The 22,289-nt window shown below is 37.3% G+C and overlaps 1 protein-coding gene across 1 annotated transcript in view; it reads right to left on the bottom strand.

Annotated features, from left to right (window-relative positions):
- Nucleotides 1–4,759, bottom strand: part of RAB3B (RAB3B, member RAS oncogene family) — a 232,478-nt gene extending 227,719 nt beyond the window's left edge. Inside the window, exon 1 of the mRNA XM_077149667.1 lies at nt 4,706–4,759. The gene's annotated coding sequence lies outside the window, so the exon portion shown is untranslated. The remainder of the gene's footprint in view (nt 1–4,705) is intronic.
- Between the last annotated feature and the right edge of the window lie 17,530 nt (nt 4,760–22,289).

The raw sequence follows: 22,289 nt of genomic DNA, 5'->3' as shown, positions 1-22,289 counted from the left end.
GATAATTACCTAGGAAAATATAAATACCAATGATATCATATTTTTTATTTTAAAACTCCACTTTTTACTTTCCACAGGACTGTGGTGGGTTAGAACTTTGTACCCCAAGAAAAGATGTTGTTAAAATTAATCCATTACTGTGGGTGTGGACCCATTGTAAATAAGATCTCACAAGATGTTACTTCAGTTAAGACTCAAATGAATCAGGTTGGGCTTTAATTCAGATTACTGGGGTCTTTTATAAGCAGAGTGAAAGTCAGGGGGGAAAAGTCAAAGGGACTAGCCAGAAGCTAACCATCATTGGGATCCAGAAGAGAAGGGAGAAGCCAGGAAAGGCAGCCATATGCCTTGCCATGTGACAAATAAAGCCAAGTACCAAAGATCACTGGCAGCCAGCCCAGAATGGTATAGTCCTCTGGGAGAAAACATTGCTGATGATTCCTTGATTTTGGACTTCTTGCATCAAAACCATGAGTTAATAAATTTCCATTGTTTAAGTCAATCCATTTCATGGTATTTGTTTTGGCAGTTAGGAAACTAAAACAAGGATTTAAAATGCAAATGCGTAAAACATAATGATAAATCAATGGCTTTGGATTCTTGAGGTATGTATGTATGTAATCTGTGACGAGAACTACGTAAGGGGGGATTGGAGTGGTATAGAAACAGATTATGTATGATACTGAAGTTATAAAGTTGGTATCAAAGCAAATAAAATAGTTATAGATTTCAGATGTTAAGTTTAAGCTCCACAGTAACCACAAAGAAAACATTAGAGAATACACAAACTCATAGAGAAAGAAAGTACAGTGCCAGTTACTGGGGGGTGGGATACAGGGACAAGGGGGAGTTAATGCAAAATGAGTGTACGGTTTCTGGTTTGGGGTGAAGGGAAAGTTCTAATAATAGATGGTGGTGATGGTACTCTAACTTTGTGAATGTGATTAATTCCATTAAATGGAATGCGTGGGAGGGGTTGGGATGGGAAGACTTATGTTGTATATATATTTCCAATTTTAAAAAGAGGAAGAGAGGAAAACTAAAGGTATAATGGCCATTAAATGCAATAAATGATACTGGATAAGATCTAAGAATGAAGGAGAAAAGGCTCAAAAGACATGATTGGAACATAAGAAAAAACTTATAGAATGTAAGTTTTATATCAATGTTAAATTTCTTCAACTTAATAACTACACTTAAGATGAATACATACGTGAATATCTTCGTTCGTAGGAAATGTGCATAGTATTACGTGTTTAAGTGTATGATGTATGCAACCTGCTCTCAAATGTTCAGAAAGTAGATAGCTGATAGATAGAAGATGATAAAATGATATGGCAAGGTTGGCAAAAATGTTAAAATTGGTAGATTTGTGCATATGGATGTTGAGGGCATGTTGGAGTTCTTTGTATGGGGTTTGTATTATTTTTACAAATGTCTTGTAAGTTTGAAATGATTTCAAAATAAAAAGTTAAGCAAAGAAGGCGCTGACTCAGCTAGAATGGAGGTCCTTTTTCTTTCCTCCTTTCCTGCTGCCTGGAAAGAGGGTGATGACTACAAATCCAGTCACTCTCAAGAATCATGAGAATGGAAACCGTGTACTGAGAATGATGGAACAAAAAATAAAAGGAATCTAGACCCTGAATACAATGAAGCCACTTCACCAATTCTAGGCTACCAACCTATAGACTCCATCTAAGTAGGAGAGAGATAAATGATCTTATTTAAATTGTTACAAAAAAGAAAAAGAAAAAGAGGTTGCTGTGTAAGAAGACAGTGACTCATGCTTCTGGAAGCGATTTACTGGAGCAGAAGTGAGATTTACCTCTCTTCCTCTACTTAAAGCACAAAAACAACCTTAGGGCCCATCCAAGAGATGACACAGCTCAGTTCTTTAGGAAGAGCCCTGGGCTGTAAGTCAGAAGACCTGTTTCTAGCTCCAACCCTGCCACTATCATTCTAGGTAAGCCTGGCAAGCCATTCCTTCTCTCTGGACTTTAGTTTTCTAATCTATGAAGTGGGAAATTTGTGCCCAACCATCTATCAGTTTACAGTTTATAGGCCTAGGCTTCTTCAAGTTTTCCAGCAACAGGAAGTTCCACACTGACTGGAATCCAAGAGTCCTGATAACCTAGTTTTGTGCCAAGTCACACACAGAGAATTAATACCCTGTAACCAGTTCCTTAACTGGGCGGGGTTCCTTTCATCTGGACAAGTCTGAAGCCTTTAGTCAGGGCTATAGCATGCTAATCTAACACCTCTTCTGGGTTCTGAATATTATTTTCTTCACCTGGCAGAAGAGATGATCCCTGTTATACAGAAGGCAATATGATTTAGAGACAGGACCTCTCTGAGCCTTGGCTTCTTCATCTGTACAAAAGGGGGAAAATGCTCACATTGCTAGGTTGTGTGAGGTGTAAATAAAAAAATATATATTTGGCAGAATCTAGGTTAGAATCTGGAACATATTTCACATTCATCCACTCAAAATTGCTCATCTCCACCGCCAATACCCTAGAGCTAGTGTAAGCTACCATTTTGCCTGGATTTCTGAAAGACCCTTTTGTTTCCTGTTTCAAATCTCACCACTGCAATTCCATTGCTTCTTAGCAGCCAGGATGATATTTTAAACACATATTGGACCATATCCCTTTCCCACTTGAAAATCTTCCATGACTTCCCTTTGTCCTTGAGATAAAATCCCCAAACAATCCTTAACAGGGCTTACAAGTCCTTCATGATCTGACCTTTGCCTATCTCTCTCTGGCCTCATCTTTTTTTTTTTTAACTTTTAAATTGTATAATATAACATATATACAAAGCAAAGAAAGAAAAAAGCAGTAATTTTCAAAGCACTCTTCAACAAGTAGTTACAGAACAGATTCTGGAGTTTGTCATGGGCTACCATTCTATCATCTCAGATTTTTCCCTCCAGCTGCTCCAGAACACCAGAGGCTAGAAGGAATCTATTTTTTTTAATTGAATTTTTTTTCTTTTTTGTGAAAAATAACATACATACAAAGAAGACATAAATTTCAAAGCACATCGTAACAATTAGTTGTAGAACAGATTTCAGCGTTTGGTACGGGTTATAATTCAACAATTTTTGGTTTTTACTTCTAGCTGCTCTAAGATACGCAAGATTAAAAAGAATATCAATATAATGATTCAGCAGTCATGCTCATTTGTTAAATCCTACCTTCTCTGTATAATTCCACCATCACTGGTGATCTTTCTCCCACTCTTTAGGGGTATTTGGGCTATGGCCATTCTAACTTTTTCATGTTGGAAGGGGCTGTCGATAATACGGGTTAGGGAGATGGAACTAGTTGATGTCCTGGAAGGGCTGGCCCCTCTGCATTTCAGGACTTATTTGGTTCTCTCTGGCCTCATCTTTTACCACTCACCCCTTGTTCAGGCCACTCCAGCCACACTGACTGACAATCAGTTCCTCAGCCTCTTCCCACACCAGGCTGCCCATGCTGTTCCCTTGGCTAACTGCAACTTGGCCTTCAAGATTCAACTTACATGTCGCTTCCTCAGAAAGTCCATCCTGGACATTCCTGAATTATTATCTCTCAAAGGGCCCTTGGCCTCCATTTTTCTCTCTACTAACACACATAATATTCCAGGACATACCACAATTTATACTTATATATTCATTTGCATTTACTTAATATTTTCTATTCTTTCCCAAATATAAGCACTTAATGTATAGGGACCAAGCCTATTTTTTCCACCTCTCTCTCCCTAATGCCTAGCACAATCTGAAAATATTTATTAAATGAATGAAGAGTGGCTACTCAGTTTCCTTTCTTATCTTTCCCTTTCCTTTGCTTTTATATCATTACCATACATATCTAATGAAACACTCCACAGCTAATAAAACTATTGTTTCATGTGTCAGGGCCATTCATTTATTCTAAAAGCTTAAGAGTATGATTTTGGAAACTGATAGATTGGGTTCAAATCCATGCTCTGACACTACTACTATGTGATCTGGGTTCTTTAAACTTTCCGAGAATTATCTTCCTACTTGTCAAATGAAGAGTTTATCATCAACCTCAAAAGATTGTTAAGAGGATTAGATGAGAATGTATGCAAAATACTTAGTGCAATGAGACACACAAGTGCTCATAAATGGTAGTCATTTTTGCTATTAATAACTATCATTAATAATATTTCCCTGAGTACTCTTAGGCCTGTGGTTCGGTACTTTTGTGATGTAAGAGAACTAAATTTGGTACCATTGGACCTGGGTTCCAGTCCTGAAATTGGCTCCATGAACTTGGGCACACCTGTCTCTTAGAGCATCATTTTCTTTATCTATAAAATAGGCTTACTAATCCTCACCCTACTCACCACATAGGGTTATTATGGGGCATGTGCACAGGCCTTATAAACTGTAAAGGGCTGTTGTATAAAAGTAGGTGTCTATTATTAATAATTATCCCTGGCTCACCTCCCAAGAATACTCTGGGTAAATGAGATAAGGTTGAAGTAATGTTCCAAGTGATTGAGGCCAAAGGAGAGAGCTTTGGTCAATAGGCCAAGTTTGAACCTGATCCTCTCTCATGGGACGAGGCCTCTATTTAATCCCTGATTGAAGAGAGGAGCCTGAGTGTCTCCCCAATCTCCTCAGTGCCTCAGGCTGTAAGGAGAGCATAGAAAAGTCTAAAAAATGAGACATGGCTTGTTTGCTTACCTTGTTGCTATCTGCTCAGATAAGGAGAGGGATCTGGCATGTCTCTTCTTGTGTCCTAATTCTCCTAATTCAGCTTTCCCCCAGGGCAGGCACACAGTCTCGTTGGAAACCTGGAGACAAGGGACTTTTTATTAGCTTCGCAGATGACAACTGTTGTACAGGTCTTCACTGCCCATCCTCACCCTGGAATGTGATGAAAAACACATTTCTCTGAATACAGGGAGGTGGGAGTAAAATGTAGAAGAACAGCACATGCTTCAAATGTTGCCCATCTCCCTATTCATTTACTTGTGACCTTGGGCAGGTCCTCACCTGGAAATGTCCTTACATGTAAAATGGTAAGGGATATTGGATTCCAAGATCTTTGATGATCTTTCCAGCTGGTGCAGGGCTGATAAATGTTTACTGACTTTCCAAGTTCTGACATGAATGTTGGTTAATAGTTTAGTTTATGTTAACGAGTAAAGTGAAAATGAAACAAGTAAGATAGCTATTGGAATGTCACTCCTCGGTCAAAGACATGATCAACCTTTTTGCTGATTTGGATAATAGTTTTCTAATACTAGAAGAATATTTTCTCAATTTGAAAATTTAATATGCATTACTTTTTACATTTGCTCTTTTGCTTTCTGAAGTCTAGACAATTAACAACACAGGCCCTGATATGTAGCATTCGTCAATTTCTATGCTATAAATATTCCCACCATGATCAATTTCAAGCTACCAATGTGAAGTCATTCAAGCCATGCTTAACAAGAGGCTCATAAAGTTTCTTAAAATTTAACAATCACTCTTACAAGCCAATATGAGCTGGGTTCAGTCTACCACTGCTTTCAGATCATGCATTCTTTGATTCTAAGAATCATCCCTTCTTTTAGCCAAAGCACTAACACACATACCCGTGAATACACTGAAAGTCAAGCAAAAGCACCATTTGTTCAACTCCGTATTCCCTGAGTTCCCAGATCTCAGTTAGAGCTTAGTGCTCTTAGAATTGATGTGAATTCAAATTCATATGAGAACACAAAGACTCAATTTCACATGAGAACACACCATTCATTCATATGTGCAACTATAATGTAACACACCTAAAGAAAATAAACCTTGTGAGTCATCAGTTTATAATGGATATTGGTTATTTGGCTGATCTAATCTATGCTTTAAAATATTTTTATGTGGTTTTCTGATTATGAAAGAACACACATAGTCGGAAAGAATAGAAAAGATTATAACAAAGATATTGTCTCATTTCTGGAACTGTGAGGGAAAGAAATGGGAAACAGAGCTTGAGGTTAAAAAGATGAGAGAAAGCAAGGAAAGATAATTCACTTTGAGTTACCATGTGCCTACCAAGAGGCTAGCACTTTCTTGATAACCCTTATAACTCTATACCACATATACCACAAGACTCAGAAAAAATAAGCCACTTCCTCAATACAAATGATCTGAAATTGGTAGAGCTACAAATTGAATGCAAACCTGTTCACTCCAAAGCCTGGGCTCTTTCCACAAAACTGTATTACCTCTGTGCATGGTGGGTAGTGTGGAATAGGTTGGTGGGCTAAAGGAGCCTTAGTGAATTGGACACCTTGAAGTTAGGCCCAGAGATTCAAATACCTAAATCACAACCTTTCTCCTCAGTCCACTGCATGTTCATAGCATTAGAATCCAGGTCTCCCAGCCCAGGGTCTTTTCATTGTATCACACATGCCATGCTGCCTCTTATGCAATTATTACAGCAACACATCATAAACATTCCCCAGTCCTAAGTGTTTTCCTACTGGGACCAGAGATGGCAGTTGAGTCATCATGGACAGAGTGTTAATAATAAGTATTATGCTAATGTAAACACCATCTTGTGTTACTATTCAATCAAATTTTATGCAGATGAAAGCATTATGCTCAACATTATAAGTGCTCCCAGTGGTTAGCCCCTTCCTGATGGTGAGGGCACATTTCCACCCTGAGTGTGGGAGGAGGTGTGGCAGTGCTGAAGTAGCAAGGAAATTTGTGGTCAGACAGACCTGGGCTGGAATCTTGGCTCTGACACTTAGTCACCTTGAATACTTAACTTCACCTCTCTGACCCTATGTCCTAAGCCATCAACACTTGAATAGCACTCCTCATTTTTCTCTTCAAGCCTGCTCATCCTGCCCTGCTCCGTGTTTTCTTGCCTATAGCCCTATCAAGTTGCTCAAGCCAGAAACCTGAGTGCCATCCTTGACTTCTTTCTCTTCCTCACATACCAATCCAATCATTGAATTTGATGATTTTACCTCCTGAAGTCTCCATTCTCTCTACTCTATCCTAATTCAGGTCATCAGTACTTTTGCCTGAATATCGCAATAGACATTTATAAATACCTTCCCACCTCCAAATTTGTGTCTTCTAGTTTATTTGCTACATAGCCAGTGGAACTATTTTTTCTAAAATCAAATCTATTAATGCCAATGAACAGCTTAAAAGCTGGTCCAAAAAAAAAACTGGTCCAAAAAAGTCCAAAGTCCTTGACATGAATTATAAGGCCTTTCCTGATTTGGGCTCTACCTTAGCTTTCTTTACTTCCCAAACCTTGTCCTACTTGCCTCAGTCAAAACTATTCTTCTCTCAGTTCTTCAGACATATTGTGTTTCCTCTTGCCTCTAGGTCACCACACATGCTATTCCTGCTGCCTGGAACACTCTTTTTCCTCCAACCACTGCCTCTGTACCCTAGCTTTTAGCATTTGGTTCTGGCCCTTTTTTTTGGTTTAGGTGACATGCTTTCTTCTTGCACCATAGGTAACTCCCAAGACTCTCAACTCTGCATATACTCTTGTTTCCAGTATTCTATGCAGTTCCAATTGAGACAGTCCATTCTCTGCCCCTAAGAAATCCAGGATATCTGGACTGGCTGACAATGATCACCACTCGTTCTTACTTAGAGAGAGCCAGATAATAAATAACAACAGCTACCATTTAATGCACACCTATTATATACCTATTTTCTGTGTATATATAGCAGACATTAGTCTCATTCTAGTAAAGATAAAATTGGTTATTCTGTTCATGACCAGTAGTTAATCTGGAATCCAGTCTGTTTTGTTCAAAGCTTTTCTCACTATATAGTCTTGAAAGTGTTATATCTCATATTGTATAAGATTTGACAGAAAGTATAGGTGTTAAATGGGGAGGAAAGGATGGTTGTAGCAGTGATGTCAGAAATATTTCACAGTAGCTTTCAAACAAAAGAAATAACCTTTTGTCATCTCGTTGTATTTTTATATTTTCCGGGTACTAAAAGTAAATGGCCAAAGGTGGGCCACGGATTTCTTAGGGGCAGAGAATGGACTGTCTCAATTGGAACTGCATAGAGTACTGGAAACAAGAGTATATGCAGAGTTGAGAGTCTTGGGAGTTACCTATGGTGCAAGAAGAAAGCATGTCACCTAAACCAAAAAAAAGGGCCAGAACCAAATGCTAAAAGCTAGGGTACAGAGGCAGTGGTTGGAGGAAAAAGAGTGTTCCAGGCAGCAGGAATAGCATGTGTGGTGACCTAGAGGCAGGCTCAGCAGGCAGAGTTCTTGCCTGCCATGCCGGAGACCCAGATTTGATTCCTGGTGCCTGCAAAAAATAAAAAGAAGTAAACAGTCAGTATGGATTTTCCCTGGGAAGTAAATCATGTACTCATTTAAGAAACTTTGTTTGAGTGTCTTCAATGCACTGTGGAGAATATCAGGCCACATTAGTAATTTCTGTGATTACTAATAACTGTATAATTAATATAACAGAGGGCACATAAAGTGCTCTGGAATTCAGATCAAAATATCACTTCTAGTTGGGACAATCAGAGGAAGCTTAAAGAAAGCAATGGTATTTGAATGGAAACCTTAAAATGGATAAGTTTGGTACGTAGAGATGGGGAAAGAGTATTCTAGGGAGAGGAAGAATTATGGGAGAAAAAGAAAAAGCATGGGATCAGGAATACCAGGCATATGTGTGGAACAATAAGATGCCTAGATTGGCTAGCATCTGGGAGCTGGAAAGGAGAATGTTGGGAAATGTAGCAAAATCAGTAGATTGAGGTTTTGATGCCAGAAGAAGGAGAATTTCCTGGGGCATCTTTGGTCATGAAAAGGGAGAGAACACATTATTAACCAACATTTATAAAAGGTTTTACAGTTTATGAGCCATTTTTCATACTAATCTACTTGTTTAAATTTGCAGCATCCTAAAGGAGTAGTTGGGCAAGTCTAATTATCAATCAATCCAACATATATGCTTATTATAGAAACCTTGGAAAATAAATAAATAAAAATGTAAAAAGCTAAGAAGTAATCCTTAACCAGGCAAAGATGGACTTTTTAATAATTGGTGGTGGTACAATTGGCTAGCCATTTAAAAAATATAAAAGTAGATCAATATCTCATAACATATACAAGAATAAACTCCAAATGGATCAAGGAAACCATATAAGTACCAAAAGGAAATATAGGTAAATATCTTTATAACCTGGATGCAGGGGAAGTTTTTATAACTATGACTTAAAATCCAGCTGTAAAAAAATAAAAGATAGATAAATTTGGTGGCATAGAATTCTTTTTTTGCATGACAAAAAAACCCACAAAAGAAACATAAAGTAAACAGACAATTGACAAATGGGAGAAAATATATACAATATATATCCTAGATAAAGGGCTAATATCCTGAATATATAATATATAAAGAACTCTTAAAAATAAAGGCAATGTAGAATGGTGTAGCTTCTTTGGAAGGCAATTTGGCAGTTCCTCAGGAAGCTAAGTATAGAACTGCCATATGACCCAGCAATCCCGCTACTAGGTATACACTCAGAAGAACTGAAAGCAGGGACATGAACAGACATTTGCACACCAGTTTAAAGTGGCATTATTCACAATCACCAAAAGATGAAAACAAGCCAAGTGTTCATCAAGTGAAGAATGGATTAACAAACTGGCATATACATATACTGGAATATTATTCAGCTGAAAGAAAGAATGAAGTCCTGATGAATAAGACAACATGGATGAATCTTGAGGACATTATGTGGAATGAAATAAGCCATACCCAAAAGGACAAATGGTCTTACTAATATGAACTAATTATAATGAGCAAATTTATGGAGTTAAAATCTAGAGTATAGGTGACCAAGAAATAGAAAGAGGGTAGAGAATGGGGAGATGATGCTTAAGGTATACAGAATTTTTAATAAGGGTGACTGTAAATGTTTGGAAATCGATAAAGGTGATGGTAGCACAATACTGTAAGTGTAATTAACAGGGCTGAATTATGGGTCTGAGTATGGCTGAAAGGAGAAGTCTAGGGTTGTATATGTCACTAAAAGAAAAGTCAGAGGATAAAATATGGGACTGTACAACATAGTGAAATGATGATTGTAGTTAACTGTACTGTTAACCACTGTATAAGAAAGTTCTTACATGAACTAGAACAAATGTTATCACTATTACAAGGTGTTAAAAATAAGGTGGTATATGGGAAAAATACAACTAATGCAAACTATGGGCAATAGTTAACACTAGAATATCCTTTCCTTCCACCAATTGTAACAATGCAAAGTGTCAATAATGGATATAAGGGGTATGAGTTTTTTTTCCCAGAGCAATAAAAATGTTCTTAAATTGATTGTGGTGGTGAATGCATGACTCTATGATTATACTGAGAGCCATTGATTGTACATCTGGATGGATTTTATAGCGTGTGAATAAAACTGTTTTGAAAAATCAAGGCAAAAAAAAAAAGATCACAAATAGAACAGAAAAACGGACAAAAGAAAAGCATAGACAATTCACAGACATAAAAAAATACTAAAATGTCCTTAACACATAGGAAAATATGCTCAATCTCACTAGTAATTAGAGAAATGTAAATGAAAACTACAATGATGTATCATCCCTTCCTATCAGACTGATGAAAATGAAAAAGTATTACAACATATTCTGTCAGTAAGGTTGTGAGGAAAGAGACTCGCTCATACATTGTTAGTGGGAATACAAATTGGCACAACCCTTTGGAAGAGGAATTTGGAAATATCAAACAAATCTACATATGCATTATCTTCTGACCCAGCAATCAGCAATCCCATTTCTAGGAATTAACCTGAGATACACCTCCACAAAAGAAAAACACATATGCAAAAAATTATTCATTGTAATATTGTTTGTAATGGCAAAGTACTAGAGCCAACCTAAGAGCCCATACATAAGAGAATGGTTGAATGCACTACAGTAAGAGTCCTCAAATTTTTCGGTCCCCGGCCCACTTTTACACTAAAAATTACTGAGGAGCTCAAAGATCTTTTGTTTATGTGCATTGTATCTACTGATATTTACCATCTTTGAAATTAAAATTGAAAAAAGATTTAAAACATTTATTTAAGGTAATAATAGTGAATATTTTTGTTCAACTTATTTTAGTGAAAAATAACTATATTTTCCAAAACAAACAAACAAAAATAGTAAGAATAGTGGCATAGCCTACATTTTTGCAAATCTCTTTAAAGTTGGCTTATTAAAAGAGAGTTGGATTCTTATATCTGCTTCTGCCTTCAGTCTTCTGTGATATATTGATTTGATTGAAGCATATGAAGAATTGATTTGATTGATGTATGTGAAGAAATCTGTCCTTACACAGATAAGTAGTTAGAAGAGGGATGAGTATTTTTTTTTATTTTAAAAATATTTTTATTGACAAATCTTCACATACATACAGCCCATACACGGTGTACAATCAGTGGCTCACAATATCATCATATAGTTGTGTATTCATTACCATGATCATTTTTTGGAATATTCGCATCATTCCAGAAAAAGAAAAAAGGAAAAACTCATACATCTCATGTCCCTTACCCCTCCTTCTCATTGACCACTAGTATTTCCATCTATGCAATTTATTTTACCCCTTATCCTCCCTATTATTTATTTATTTTTTATCCATATTTTTTATGGCTCTGTCCATACCTGGATAAAAGCAGCATCAGACACAAGATTTTCACAATCACACAGTTACATTGTAAAAGTTATATCTTAATACAATAGTCTTCAAGAATCAAGGTTACTGGAACACAGCTCAACAGTTTCATGTATTTCCCTCTAGCCACTCCAATACACCATAAACTTAAAAGGGATATCTATATAATGCATAAGAATAAGCTCCAGGACAAGTAAATCAATAGGCTGAGAGTTCAGTCTTGGGGTTTGCCCCATGAAATTTATTCCTGCCAAGGCTAGGCTATGCCTACTTAAAATTAGGCCTAAGAGTCACCCCCAGAGAACCTCTTTTTTTGCTCAAATGTGACAGTTTTCTCTAAGCCGCCCTGGCAAGTGAACTCACTCCCTTCCTCCTCTACTTGGGACATGACTCCCAGGGTGTAAGTTTTCCTAGCAACATGGGATAGAAATCTCAGGATGAACCAGGACCCAGAATCAAGGGACTGAGAAAGCCTTTTTGATCAACAGGGAGAAGAGAGAAATGTGACAACATAAAGTTTCAGTGGCTGAGAGATTTTAAACAGAGTTGAGAGGTTATCCTGGAGGTTATTCTTATGTATTACATAGTTATCTCTTTTTGGCTTATGGTTTATTGGAGTGGCTAGAGGGAAGTATCTGAAGCTGTTGAGCTTTGATCCAGCAACCTTAATTCTTGAAGACAATTGCATAACAATATAGCTTTTACAATGTGACTGTGTGATTGTGAAAACCTTGTGTCTGAAGCTGTTTTCATCTAGGGTAGAGACAGATGAGTAAAAAATATGGACAAAAAAATAAACTAACAATAGGGGGGACAAAGGTTAAAATAAATTGGGTAGATGGAAATACTGGTGGTCAATGAGAGGGAGGGGTAAGGGGTATGGGATGTATGAGTTTTTCTTTTTTCTTTCTTTTTCTAGAGTGATGCAAATGTCCAAAAATTGATCATGATGATGAATATACAACTATGTGATGATACCTTGAGCCACTTATTGTAGAACATGTATGGAATGTTTGTATGTTAAGATTTATCAATAAAAAATATATATATATCTATAAAAGAATAACCTCCAGGTAATCTCTTGACTTTGTTTGAAATCTTTTAGCCACTGAAACATTGTTTTTATTAATTAAAAAAAAATTAACTAACACAACATTTAGAAATCATTCCATTCTACATATACAGTCAGTAATTCTTAATATCATCACATAGATGCATATTCATCATTTCTTAGTACATTTGCATTGATTTAGAAAAAGAAATAGAAAGACAGCAGAAAAAGAAATAAAACGATAATAGAAAAAATTAAAAAAATAATAATAATAAAAAGAACTATACCTCAGATGCAGCTTCATTCGGTGTTTTAACATAATTACATTACAAATTAGGTAGTATTGTGTTGTCCATTTCTGAGTTTTTGTATCCAATCTTGTTGCACAGTCTGTATCCCTTCAGCTCCAATTACCCATTATCTTACCCTATTTCTATCTCCTGATGGTCTCTGTTACCAATGACATATTCCAAGTTTATTCTCTGATGTCGGTTCACATCAGTGGGACCATACAGTATTTGTCCTTTAGTTTTTGGCTAGTCTCACTCAGCATAATGTTCTCTAGGTCCATCCATGTTATTACATGCTTCATAAGTTTACTCTGTCTTAAAGCTGCATAATATTCCATCGTATGTATATACCACAGTTTGTTTAGCCACTCGTCTGTTGATGGACATTTTGGCTATTTCCATCTGTTTGCAGTTGTAAATAATGATGCTATAAACATTGGTGTGCAAATGTCCGTTTGTGTCTTTGCCCTTAAGTCCTCTGAGTAGATACCTAGCAATGGTATTGCTGGGTCGTTTGGCAATTCTATATTCAGCTTTTTGAGGAACCGCCAAACTGCCTTCCACAGTGGTTGCAACATTTGACATTCCCACCAACAGTGGATAAGTGTGCCTCTTTCTCCACATCCTCGCCAGCACTTGTCATTTTCTGTTTTGTTGATAATGGCCATTCTGGTGGGTGTGAGATGATATCTCATTGTAGTTTTGATTTGCATTTCTCTAATGGCCAGGGACATTGAGCATCTCTTCATGTGCCTTTTGGCCATTTGTATTTCCTCTTCTGAGAGGTGTTTGTTCAAGTCTTTTTCCCATTTTGTAATTGGGTTGGCTGTCTTTTTGTTGTTGAGTTGAACAATCTCTTTATAAATTCTGGATACTAGACCTTTATCTGATATGTCATTTCCAAATATTGTCTCCCATTGTGTAGGCTGTCTTTCTACTTTCTTGATGAAGTTCTTTGATGCACTAAAGTGTTTAATTTTGAGGAGCTCCCATTTATTTATTTCCTTCTTCAGTGCTCTTGCTTTAGGTTTAAGGTCCATAAAACCGCCTCCAATTGTAAGATTCATAAGATATCTCCCTACATTTTCCTCTAACTGTTTTATGGTCTTAGACCTAATGTTTAGATCTTTGATCCATTTTGAGTTAACTTTTGTATAGGGTGTAAGATATGGGTCATCTTTCATTCTTTTGCATATGGATATCCAGTTCTCTAGGCACCATTTGTTGAAGAGACTGTTCTGTCCCAGGTGAGTTGGCTTGACTGCCTTATCAAAGATCAAATGTCCATAGATGAGAGGGTCTATATCTGAGCACTCAATTTGATTCCATTGGTCGATATATCTATCTTTATGCCAGTACCATGCTGTTTTGACCACTGTGGCTTCATAATATGCCTTAAAGTCAGGCAGTGCGAGACCTCCAGCTTCATTTTTTTTCCTCAAGATACTTTTAGTAGTCGGGGCCCCTGTCCTTCCAGATAAATTTGCTTATTCATTTTTCTATTTCTGAAAAATAAGTTGTTGGGATTTTGATTGGTATTGCGTTGAATCTGTAGATCAATTTAGGTAGGATTGACATCTTAACTATATTTAGTCTTCCAATCCATGAACACAGTATGCCCTTCCATCTATTTAGGTCTTCTGTGATTTCTTTTAACAGTTTTTTGTAGTTTTCTTTGAATAGGTCTTTTGTCTCTTTAGTTAAATTTATTCCTAAGTATTTTATTCTTTTAGTTGCAATTGTAAATGGAATTCGTTTCTTGATTTCCCCTCAGCTTGTTCATTGTTAGTGTATAGAAACACTACAGATTTTTGAATGTTGATCTTGTAACCTGATACTTTGCTGTACTCATTTATTAGCTCTAGTAGTTTTGTTGTGGATTTTTCCGGGTTTTTGACATATAGTATGATATTGTCTGCAAACAGTGATAGTTTTACTTCTTCCTTTCCAATTTTGATGCCTTGTATTTTTTTTTCTTGTCTAATTGCTCTGGCTAGAACCTCCAACACAATGTTGAATAACAGTGGTGATAATGGACATCCTTGTCTTGTTCCTGATCTTAGGGGGAAAGTTTTCAATTTTTCCCCATTGAAGATGATATTAGCTGTGGGTTTTTCATATATTCCCTCTATCATTTTAAGGAGGTTCCCTTGTATTCCTATCCTTTGAAGTGTTTTCAACAGGAAAGGATGTTGAATCTTGTCAAATGCCTTCTCTGCATCAATTGAGATGATCATGTGATTTTTCTGCTTTGATTTGTTGATATGGTGTATTACATTAATTGATTTTCTTATGTTGAACCATCCTTGCATACCTGGGATGAATCCTACTTGGTCATGATGTATAATTCTTTTAATGTGTTGCTGGATTCGATTTGCTAGAATTTTGTTGAGGATTTTTAGCCACTGAAACTTTGTCTCATTTCTCTCTTCCCTCTTTTGGTCAAGAAGACTTTCTCAATCCCATGATGTTGGGTCCCCGCTCATCCCAGGATTTCTGAGGGATGAGTATTTTAATAGTCATTTCAGATCGTTATGGATAGTCTCTCTGATACTACATCAAGACTTGACAAGTGGTAATTTCTTAAAAGTTAACTACAATGTGGAATCTGAAACCATATTAATGAATTTTTGTACTCTGTTACATTAAAATCCATTGATCTATCTTACACTTATATGGAAACTTTACTCATATATACTTTTTTTTAATGCATGGGCAGGCTCTGGGAATCATATATACTTTTGTAATATATTGTGCATTGGTTATTTGAAAAATATTGGTTCACTGAGTTATTCAGGTCTTCCAAAGTTACAAACTGGCAACAAATACTATTAGCTGTTTTTCTTGAAGTGACAGTCTCACTTTGCTCATTTTCTAGAAAATGCCTGCCAGGTACCCAAATAGTGATAGTTCGTCTTTGAAGTAAAGATGATGTGTGTGTGTGCTGTGTGTGTTCCCTGGCTCTGCTTGCTGAGAAAGTCCAGAAGCAATGACACCATAGTAGCAATGAGCACACCAAAGAAAAGATCTGGATTCCTAAATACCATTCTACATTAAATGAAACGAGGATTTTTTAAGAAAAAGTGTGATTCCAGGACTGAGGCATGGAAAAATATAAAATGAGGCTAACATACAGTGCCAGAAAGTAAGGAATGTGCTTTAAAAATAATGGGGAGATGTTAAAAAGGCATGGAAGCCAATCAAATATGAAAGAATATGTGCACCAAAATAAATAATAGCAACAATGATATAATTCATAGACTAAAATAAGAATTGAGTTCATTCTGATATATACAAATAAATAATTACTAAGTGGGGGAGAAGCAATCTCTCATATAATAGGAAGATATTAAATATATGTGGAATGATAGTGACGGAATTAGAAAATCAGCATTTGGTAACCACTATAGTAATTGTATCAACCAAGAATCATCGATGGAGGCTAACGCTAGTAGGAAGCCTCAAATTATCTTCTCACAAGATATTTCTTAATTACAAAAGGCAAAAAAGAAATTTTATAGTGAAGAAACCTTGCCGATACCACCTTAATCAAAAAATGAAAGTTATCCCCAAAGTTATCATCATATCACCCTGATATGATGCATTGAAGACACAGTATCAGTTCTGCAATATTCCTGCCACAAATTCACAACCTGAATCTAATCATGAGGGAATATTTAAAAAAAAATCAAATATTGGGGCATTCTAGAAAACAAATGGTCTGTAGTCTTAAAAAAGTTAAAGTCATGAAAGACAAACACCGAGAAACTATTCAAGTTAAAAAAAAACAAAAAGAGACTTGATGATTAATTGTAACGTGGTGATTTGAAGCCATTACGTACCTCAGTGTTATAGTCTGCTAAAGCTGTCAAATGCAATATACCAGAAATGAATTGGTGTTTACAAAGAGGATTTATTAGGTTACAAATTTACAGTGTAAGTCCATAAAAATGTCCAAATTAAGGCATCAACACGGTGATACATGGACTTTGAAGAAAGGCCAATTGTGTCCAGGTTCCTCTGTTACAGGGCAATGTCTGCTGGCTCTTCTCTCCTAGGTTGGTTTCAAAATGGCTCTCTCAGCTACTGTGGGTCCTTCTGGCTTCTGCTGGAGCACTTTCTTTCTCCAAACATCTGTGTTCTGATTTCCAAAATGCCTCCCTCTTAAAAGACTCTAGTAAGTAGATTAAGACCTACCTTGAATGGGTAGGGGTCACATCTCCACGTAAATAACCTAATCAGAAGTTCCCACCTAACAACAGGTCAGCCCCCACAAGATTGGATTAAAAGAACAAGGCTTTTCTGGGGTACATAACAGTTTCAAACCAGCACACCCAGAAAAGTCCATGTTCTTTAAATCTATTCCGGTAGGTGCAGATCTGTTGTAGGTGGGACATTTTGGTTAGGTTATTTCAATTGAGATGTGACCCACCCCATTCAAGATGGTCCTTAATCCATTTACTGGAGTCCTTTAAAAGAGATGAAATTAAGAGAAGCTCATAGAGGAAAAGCCCTAGAGAAGCTAAGAGAGGACACACAGAAGCTCAGAGAGGAAGCCAGTGAAGCCAGAAGCCAAAAGCAAGGAAACCCAGGAGTGAAGGAATAGCAGATGCTGGTCATGTAGGCCTTTCCATGTGACAGAAGTGTTCCAGATGCCAGCCACCAGGCTTCAGAGAAGGTATCATCATGCTGATGCCTTCACTGGGCCATTTTCTCAGCCTTAGAACTGTACATTGGTAAGCTAATAAATCCCCATTGTAAAAGCCAACCCATTTCTGGTATATTGCATTCCAGCAGCTTCAGACTACCAAAATACCTGCAAACGTGTACTGGATCCTGGACCAGAAAAAAAAAATCTTTATTTTATTTTTCTATAAACAGTATTAATAGGGCAATTGGGAAAATATTAATAAGGTCTATATAGATTAGATCATAGTACTGTATTGATAAGTTCCTGAATTTTATAATTATATTTTTATATTTGTACTGTCTTTGTTTTGAGGAAATATACTGAAAAAAAATTGCCCTATATCTATATCTCTATCTCTCTCTAGGTTTCTAAATATAGATTTATCTCCCTCTCTGTCTAAATCCCTTTCTTTCTATATCCAGATACCTACCTATGGAGAGGAAAAAGAGAACAAATGATAAGGCACACATGATTAAAGCTACATGAAGGGTATATTGGAATGTTATATACTAGTTTTGCAACTTTTCTTTACATCTGAAATGAATTCAAAATAAAAAGTAGAAAAATATTCTACAAACTAGATATATTTGCACTGCATCCTTCCAAATATATATATATATATATATATATATATATATATATATATATATATATATACAATTACATTTATATGTTTTATAAATATATAAAAACATAATTGGGATCATAGAATAGTCTTTTAAAAAATTGACACTGGATCATAAGCAGTTTTCAACATCATTTAAAATTCCTTAAAAACACAATTGTTAATGGGTACATAGTATTTCTTCGTAGGGAGGTACTATAATACTTAATTTACTTAAGGTTTCCTCACGTTTTTATGTTACAAACTTACAGTAAGCTACACAATAAACATATTTTTGCATATAACTTTGTTCACATATTTGACTACTTCCTTATGGTGGATTCTTAGAAGGCAACCGCTTTGGTCTTTTTTAAATGACTCAAGTGAGCTAATAGACTCCCAAATGTCCCCAATTTTATTTTTATGTCTGGGCTGCTTTACTGACTTCTGGCCTGCATTAGGGCTCCTGTTTTTTATCAAACTCTGAGTCTGGGATTGACGCTTAGCAGTGGCTGGTGACTGCAGAGGAGTGTGGAGACCATACTTGGCAGCAGCAGCATGGGCTTTGTTCAGGGTTGTAGGGCAAAATCATATGTTGAAGGACAGCCTTACTTTTTTGGTGGGCTTTGGGGGATATAGACTAGTCACAGTGTGCTAGTTAAGTTTAAAATTTGCTTAGGTGTATTAGGTGCCAAGACTGGTTCTGGGACGTAGAGATGAAGCAAACATTGAATGTGGCCCACAGGGTTCACAAGCTGGTGGGGGAGACAAACAAGTAAACTGATATTGATTCTGCAGAGATGAGTAGTTATAAATGTAAGGACAGGGTTCCTAGGAACATGGTAGAGGATTTGTGTCTCCCTTTAAACTCACTTTTATATATACACTCTTGTACACAAATACAATTTTAATTTATCACCTTCCCCTCTCCTCTCTTCCCTCTGCCCTCCTTTTCCTCTCCTTCTTTCCCTCCCCCCTTCTCATCTCCTCCCTTTCTTCTTTTCTTCCTTCCATTCAGTTCAACTATAATTTATTTACCACATACCCTATATCAAAGGTGTAGCAATAAAGTTTGAGAGGAGGAGAGCAATTCAATAAAAGCAAGAAAGTAAACTTTATGAGGTTTAGTGACCAACTGTCAGGGAGAGAGATGCAAGAGTTAAGGATGACTCCCAGATTTTTGGCCTGGGCACCAGGGTGTAAGATATTGCCATTCACCAAGATAAGAAATGGATATTTCTTTTTTGGGGGGGGTGGGGGCGGTCGGGGATGCATGGTCCAGGAATTGAACCTGGGTCTCCCACATGGAAGGCGAGCATCCTACCACACTGAACTACCCATGCCCCTGAAATGGGTATCTTTTTTACCTGAATTTTTTTTTTTTTTTTAATATGGGCAGGCACCGGGAATTGAACCCGGGTCCTCGGACATGGCAGGCAAGCATTCTTACCTGCTGAGCCACCGTGGCCTGCCCTTTTTTACCTGAATTTTAAAGAACAAATTTTAAAGGGCAAATAAAAATTTTGCTTGGGGCATTAGATTTAAAACTCACTCAAAAAAATAATTCTTAGAATGCTGACTTTACAAAGAATATATATGGTATGAAATGAAACTGGGAAGCCTACCAGGTTGTGAGTAAGGAGGTATTTTAGAGTCATTGGTTAGTAGGGGAAAACAATTCAAAATTGAGAGTGGGGCAACCAAATCAATTGATAGCAGGCCAAGTAGATTAAAATGAAAAAGATTTACAGTAAGGGAGAAGAAAACAGATGAGAGACATTTCAGAGAATAAACTGGGTAGGAAGAGTCAAACAGATGGAATGAAATTGTAGAAGATGAAATGATTTTAAAGAGGACTATTAACAATCAGGGAGTGGTGGTGACGTTAGAGGTAGCTTCTTTCAGCAGCACAATTTAACAGAAGTGGAGAAAGTCTGGAGTAAAAGGAAACTGGCTCTGGGAACAAATGAATCATCTTCATGTAGTAGTTACACCCTGGGTAGGATGATTATTCATAAACAAATGCAGATTTCCTGCAGTGGTAGTGATCTAGGCTTGGAAAGCACAGTTCTAATGTTAGTTTGCCAAACTGATCTAAATTAAAGGGCCCATTTCTCTAGATCAAAAATAGTAACAGTAGTTTACCCTTGCAGCATTCTCTGAATTTTGTATAAAGGACTGTTAAGGCATCAGATGAGGGATTGAAAATAATCTCAGGGTTTACTTCCAATTTTTCCTTAGGCTAGAAGTACTCAGATGCAAAATGGTGGTAGTATAGTACCTGATTCATACAGTTGTGAGAATGAATCACAGTTTCCCTCTGAGCCCCAGTTTCTTCTTATAAAATGGGGATAGTGATTTCTTTGTGATATGACTCAGAAGTATGTGGTGAAGGCACATTTAAGATTGTACAGGAATGGCTTTTTTTCACTGATTAGGAAAACAGCTGCTAGGTTACATTTTTCTATAAGGTGACTGCTTAATTACTATTTGAAAGTTTCCTGGAGACTTTATATAATTTTCTCATTAGGATTTATTAGGACATAATTTAAGGTAAAGTGAGAGTGCCACATATATGTATATATATTTTTATATACAGAAAAATATACAGGTTCTATGCTGATATTTGCTTTGCAACATAATGTCATAGGATCCAGTGTAATTAGGCTCTATTCTTCAGAGGCTGGATGTTATATAACTCCACTAGTGAAATTTAGGGGTTTCCCTATACTAGGGAGGATGGAACTAGGCCCACTTTTTGAAATGAATACACTTACACACATATAAACACACACACAGTGTAAAGCAAAAACAGATGGGCACAATCTTGAGCCTAATTGGAACTAACATTTGAGTACCTTCTATGGGCCAGTTCCTTTACATAAATTTAATCTTCACAATCACCAGCAAGGGAGAAACCAGAAAACTGAGATTCAGAAATGTTATATAACTTGCCTAGGGCCAAAAAGCTAATACATGACAGAACTGGAATTAGTAGAATCAGAATCTCTCTAACACCCAAGTCCCTGTTTATTTTAGTATACCAGCCTGTGATAAAATACCGTATGTGGAAAATTTTGGGACCAAAGGATTTGCATTATTTCTCTTCCCCTATTTTCCCTCTGGCAGTCTTTTTGTTGTTGTTGTTTTGGGTTCTGATGTTTGCACTCTAGAGGATGAGAGGCAGCTAATGTGGGGTATTTGTAAACAAAATGATCCTACAGCCCCCACTAAAAAAAAAAACAATTTTCTTCCTTTAGAAAGCAGTACCTGGGATTGGCTGGGGAGGTTGGGTGTTAAAGATGGATGGTTCTTTCTTCATCTCATCTCTACAACTGTGTATGAATTTCAGGACCACCCGTTGGCTAATCTCTTGCTCAAAATATTTTTTCTATTTTTTTGTTTTTTGGGGGGACGTAGTGTTCGGGTTAAGGGTTTGGTATCTATAGGAACATTCTGTAACGATCTGCACAGTAGATCCAAGAAAAGTTAAGTCAAAGACATTCCTTCATCTGTTTTGGGAGAGGGTTTTGTAAGCATGTTTGAAAAAAGGTTTGTTCTGGGTCACTGTTCTTTCATCCAGACACAGCGATGGGTTTAGAAGAGATTCCCCCACCCCCGACCCCCGAATCACAAGAGACGAGCACGAGATTCTCACACACTTCTCTCAGGTGCGGTCCGAGTGACCGGAATGTTCACGTACTTTGCGCAGAGAAGGAAAAGGTGCTCCGGGCCTGAGGGCCGGGGAGGTCACCCACCAGGGGCGAGAGGGGCCGAGGGGCTTCCAGATCCCTAGAGGCGTAGGCAGGGGTGGGTCTGGGCGCGAGCGCGGGGTCGGGAGTGCGGGGCCCCGCCGCCTTCAGGCCTCTCTCCTTCTCTCCCTCTCTTCGGGTCCCTCCCGCTCCCGCTCGGCGCGGACCGCCGCAGTCCCTCGGCCGTAGCCCGGCGTGGGGTCCAGGGGGC

The sequence above is a fragment of the Tamandua tetradactyla genome, chromosome 2 (assembly GCF_023851605.1).
Source record: "Tamandua tetradactyla isolate mTamTet1 chromosome 2, mTamTet1.pri, whole genome shotgun sequence".
NCBI classification, from domain to species: domain Eukaryota; kingdom Metazoa; phylum Chordata; class Mammalia; order Pilosa; family Myrmecophagidae; genus Tamandua; species Tamandua tetradactyla.
Note: the sequence above shows the minus strand (reverse complement) of the source record. Positions and strands in the feature narration are given on the sequence as shown.